Here is a 6,220-nt window from a genome sequence, read left to right as displayed (position 1 = left end):
TTTATTTATTTATTTATTTTGGCATTGACAAGAAAACTAGAGGTAGGGATATTTGGTTATTTAATTTCAAGTAAAATTTTTAAATGATAGAAATAAGGGAAAATACTTAATTAATGGACTAGACTAAATTTGAATCCAAGACTTGATAGAAGATATAAGATGCATTCTCCAACATATTAGAACTTCTATGTTTTTTAACCTATAATTTTAAATATAGATATGAAACAAGAAATCTTAAATAAGTAATCTTATTATCTTTTATTCCTACTATGTTTTGATTTACTATATTTATTAAACTTACTAGGTCAATTAATTATTTATTGTTTATTTTAAGAATCTTTACTTTTTTTGGTGTCATTACAATGTTTTTTCTCTGATAGAGCTTGTTGGATTTGATATTTTGGAGCCCTCTCAAGCTAGGGATTACTAAGGCCCTGTTTGGTAGGAAGTATTAGAAAGGTAGGGGTGAGATTGGGGTTGAATAAATCCAACTTATCATGTTTGGTGTGCATCATTGGTAAAGCCAATTCTAGACCTAATCCCATGTTACGTGAGATTACACAAAACCACCCATCCCTTAGTACTGCAAAAACAATGCTAGGATTGATTTTTTCTAGACCAAATTGCCCTTGTTTAAAGTCGGCAATCTGATAATAGTCGAGAGAGATCCCATTGTTGTTGTGGTTGAAGGTATCATTTACGTCATGGTTGCGTTTGATTCTGATTCAAGTGTTTACCATCCTCTCTTTTGGATCTAAGTTTCAGTTCTTATCGTCTCTACTGTTTGTTTCTGGATCTGAGTTTTTAGGTTCTTCATCGTTGCTGTGGTCAAACTCTTACACCAACACCATTATCGTTGTTACTTGTGACCTTATCAATTGTCACTGTAGTCAAACTACTGCACCAACACTATTGCCATTGTCGCTCACGACCTCATCAATCGCTCACGACCTCTAGGTTCTTCATCGTCAGTCATCACCAACATCATTGTGGGCTTGGATTTGTTACCATCAGCTTCATTCTTGCATCATCGCTGATTGATTCTCTAGTTCCCAGATCTTTAATTTATGCTTCTTAAATTTGTGGTTGTTTTTTAGGTTTTCTTCAGACAAGTAAAGCACAATGAAGATGGAAGGGTGGAAAGAAAGAGATGAGGGTATTTGAGTCTTTTTTGTAATTCTTTTGGTTTAATCTCAATCTCATTTTTTTTAATCTCATGTCATACCAAACATGATTTTTAAAAGTCAATCCCACTCCCACTCCCACTCTTAATCTCATTTCCAATCCTTTAAAATGCAATACCTTGTACCAAACAGAGCCTAAGTGTCTAAGCTCCTTTCTTTTCCTCTCTTAGGCATTTTTCTTGAAGTTTCTTGGGTGTGGGAGTTTAAATCCAAACACATATATGGCTAAGTTCTACCTATCCCTATAACTTCTATGGAATCTTGGGGTGTTGTTTCACATTTCTTCATAATGGGTTTAGCTAATGTAGGTGTTTAAACAAGTTAATGATGGGTTTAATATTAACCTTAACTCTAAGTAACTTGGTTGATATGAATGGGTTGGTTTAATAGTGTCCTTAAGGCTAATAGGAAGTTAAATTAGCTAATAGAAGTTAAAAATAACATTGGTTATAACTAATGACACTAATGAGAGTCTTGGGCCTTGACTTTAATTAAGATTTAAATAATAACAACTAGTCATTAATGATGTTTAATAGTAATGATTTAGATTAATCGCTCTTAGAGAGTGCTTGCTTGTTTCGAGGCCCTCTTGATAATTTAAAGTTACTCTTGGTATGGTTTTAAGAGCTGAGATAATCAAAAGTTAAATTATATTATATGTTTGTTGTTTTGCAATATATAAGCTATGTATGAGTATTGCATGTTAAGTACTAGAATGGATTATCAGTATGATTGATTTGTATGGTATGATGTGTAACATTCCAAATTTAACCCAAGATTAATTAACTAATCAAAGACAAATGAGTAATTTTAAAGGAATATTTAGAGATAAATAATTTTAATTAGGAAATTATTGTTGAATTTAATTTAGAATAAAATCTAAATCTTAAATTATGATTTTTTAAAAAAATAGAAATATTATTATTTAAAAAAAGAAAAGAAATATAAAATAAAAAATAACAAGAGGGATAGGGAGGGATTCTCTCTGTGTGTGTGGGGTGTATGTTTAAAGAAGAAGAAGAAATGAATGAAGGAGAGAGTGTGTGGGACCCACACTTTTTTTGAAAGCAAATCTCACCTCTTTCTTCTTCACTTCCCTTCTTTTTTCTTCATTTCCTCGGTGCAAACAAAGAGACAAGAGCGACGCTGGTGACAAGAGCTAATTAGAAGATAAGATTCCATAATAAAATATTTTTAATAAGATTTTAAGTATTCTAAAACTATATAAGTGTTCTGAATTTTTTTTAGGTAGATTATGAAAAATTTAAGATTTGAAAGAGGGATAATTTTTTTATGAATAAATATGGCTCTTGAAGTTATTAGTAGTATAATAATTATTCTAGAGTATTATTTTGTTAATGAAATTTAAATTTGAGGCTTTTAAGTTAAACTCTAGATCTCTATAGATAGATTTATGGTTAAATCTAAAAATTTAAATTAATTTGTTGATGTTTAAATGATTATATAGGATGAGAAATAAATTATTATGGCTATAGAATGATGATTTTGGGCTTGAGACTAAATTTGCAATTTTTGGACATTTTTAAGTACGAATTTATGAAATGAAAATGAAAATTTTTTATATTAAAAAAATTATTTAAAAGATGATTTTAGCTAAAACTTTGATGAAACTATTATAAAGGAAGCTATTGAATTAAGTGGACATGTTTAAATACATAAAATTAAATTTTAAAACTCAAGAGATTAAGGATAAGGTCTTAAAAAAATAATAATTAAGTGTTGGAATATGAGTAAAATTTGTGTTAATATTATTAACACATTGTGATGTGATTAACCATGGATTAATTATTATTTGGCACCAATCAAGCTTTGAAAAGCCTTGAAAGTGTGATAACTTGAAGAGTAACCTTTAACCTTTCAAAAGTTGAGATAGTCGGGAGAAATATATTGTGTGTTAATTAATTATTTATGTTTGTAAAATAAATAAATATGTACACACACACACACACACATATTATATATTTATATATATCTCCAAATCTTGAAATTGTTGCTTGTAATGCTTATGTGACCTTGTTGAAATCCTATAATTTGTAACCAAGGTAATTGTGGCACATGTAAAAAATTTGAGTAATGAAATTGAGAGTTGATAATGATATACATACTTTTGATTATAAATTGTGGATTGTACATAGTGATGAATTGTGTATGAGCATGTTGAGTGTTCATATAATGCCAATGTGATTTATGTGGTAACATGAAAATTAATGCATGAGACATGATTGAGATATGATGATTCTTGATGCTTGTTAACCATGTAAATTGAGGAACATGTAGGTAATTGTGAATTACACATAAGAGTTATTAAAATGCATTTTTTTATGAGCATGATGATATGGCGGGAGTTCGCCTTAGTCAAGGAGCTAGCAATTGTGCAAAATTTTTGTAGTACTTGGCTATTAACAGATAACCCTAGGGGTTATAGCCACTACTTACCTTGTAAGGTACTATAGCATTGTTCTTATTAAGTGATCTAACCTTACTAGCTTACCTGGAGTTTTAGTTAGAGCTAGTCTTGAGTATGACACCCTATAATATGTGATTTGAGAAAAATCGTATTCATAAGTGAGTAAGATAACTCTAACCCGATAGCTCCTCACGCTATGATTAAGGCCTTAGGTAGTCTCACCACATAGATGATCCCTCTTAGTTGTTGGCTTACGGGTATTATGTCAGAGGAAATAAGGGGAGATATAAGGAAGATATTGATTGTGCATTTCATCATTGTTATGCCATTTGAGTGATTGATGGCTATGTTTAAAACTATGATTGTAATTGTGAAAATGAAAACATATGGTAAATATGTGAAAAATATATATGTGGGCTCTTATGCCAATGTTGTATAAACATTCAATACTTGTGGGCCATCGTGTCAATTTGTACTTGACTTTATTCTTAAGATTATTCACATGAGTTAGATGTTAATAAGATTAATATGATCTTGATATGATTGTTTGCATGGTTATCTTGATAAATTTATTAGCCACTTACATTTGTGATTAATTATCATCATTTATATGACTTAGATATACCTTGATTACTGAGTAGTTGTATTCACCCCTCTCTTTTAATATATTATAGGAGCTAACTCATCTGGAAAGAATAGAGGAAAGAAGCATCAGGCCAAGTGATAATAATCATTTCTGAAGATCTTTTTCTTTTTATTTTGATATGTGTATTTAGTTTATAATATTACCAATTAAGACAATATATTATTGATCCACTTACATTATGGCTTTTGTGTTGGGTAGAAGTGTATTTTAGGCCCTTTGGAATGTAATTTAATGCTTATATTTATACTAGTGGGCTAAAATACTTGTACAAGTGAAAATAATTATTATCTGCTTAATTTGAAAACTTGAATATTGTTATGGTCTTCCCTTGTATTTTTTATATTCAAGGGTGAGTAGTTGATATTAAGTATATGTGAATGAAAAGGAAAATTCATGTATATGATGAGCTGTTGATGAATAGATGATATATAGAATATGATGATAGGGAGATAATCATTATAATAAATGTGATTGAGACCTTGGCCCCTTACTGCCAGTTATGGAAGGGTTTGAGTGGTCAAGTGTCATGCTAGTAAAGATATATGTTATGTGGAGTATGGCACAGAGAGAAAATAAGGGAGGAGTTTTTTCTCCCATCTTGAGATGTGTTTCTTAATCATGCTTTCGCACATGTTTAATTAAATAATGTGAGCTCTTGAAATATTTGAAAGACTTGGAATCCCTTTGTTTTTAAATAGTTTGTGAAAATATATGTTATTGACTTGTTTAGGTTAATCTCTATAGGATAACCCTTTTGGGTTAGTCCTTGATTAACCATAATTAGTGTGATGATTTAAGTCCTAATTTAGGGCACCCTTACATATTGGTATTAAGTTTTTGAGTTTCAAGAATTGGATTGTGGCCAGTGTGTGACTACTTATATGATTATGTATTTATTTTGTGATTTATGCTTGCATTTGTATATAAAATTAGCAAGCATCATTATGCATGTATTATTTTTCTCTGTGAGCTAGCATCAACTATTTTCCTTTTGTGGTATTATTTCTATCCTTAAAAGGGAAGAATGTGGTGCAAACTAGAAACACTGCTGTCAATAATTAGGCAAATCCACCAAGACCAAAGGATTAGGTGGTGGTGGAAGATGAAACAGCACTGGCTCAAGTCTAATAAGGATAGGTGGTGATAGAGTTACCAAACTCGATTGAACAAGTTCAAGTCCTAACTCAAGCAGAACCTTCTATTCAAGCTCCAATTCAAGCTACTCGCCACTAGTAATGACAACGATATGGCATTTCTTACTTTAACACTGAGGGATATCTAGAAGAGGATGGATGCATATGACCAGGTCATATTGGGGACTCTTGTCGAGGGTAATAGCAAAGTTGTTGTCAAGGATGTTGGTAACCTTGAGAAGAAGCAAGGGGAAGTAAATCAATAAGTCAATAATCAACAAGAGGAAGAGTCCTCTAAGGGTTCTGAACAAAGTAATCAGAACAACTCCATGAGGCAAAGAAAAAGAAAGATGTCACCATTGACCATGTGTGAACATCGTATTTTGTCCGGACATTTTTTTTAATTTAATAATAAAATCAAAAAAAATATAAAAAAATAATAATACAAAAATGAAATTTAATCCCTTTTTAAGATTATATTTTCAAAAAATAATGATGATGATAATTTAACAAAATCAAAAAGAGAAAGGTTAAATCTTGAAAAAAAGAAAATCTCTCCCAAATTATCCCAATCATTCAAAAATATTCGAGAATCAACTTTTGAGAGTTAATTTTTGTTCTCTTTTTCTTTCTCTCTTTAATCTGGTTTTTAAAAAAAAACAGAGAGAGAAATATTTTGGTTTAACTCAAAATTAATTTCTTTTTTTCTCTTTTCTTTCTTCTTCATTTTTATCTAATTCTTGAAGTTAAAAAAATAAAAAAAGAAGGGATAGCAGGACGTACATGTTGATAGGCTGGAGAGAGGAAATGAGAAAAGAAATATACTGCC

This window comes from Prosopis cineraria, unplaced genomic scaffold (assembly GCF_029017545.1).
Source record: "Prosopis cineraria cultivar Desert tree isolate PC_DT_omini unplaced genomic scaffold, ASM2901754v1 PC3, whole genome shotgun sequence".
Lineage (NCBI taxonomy): Eukaryota > Viridiplantae > Streptophyta > Magnoliopsida > Fabales > Fabaceae > Prosopis > Prosopis cineraria.
The sequence above is the reverse complement of the archived record's forward strand: the minus strand, read 5'-3'. Positions refer to the sequence as shown.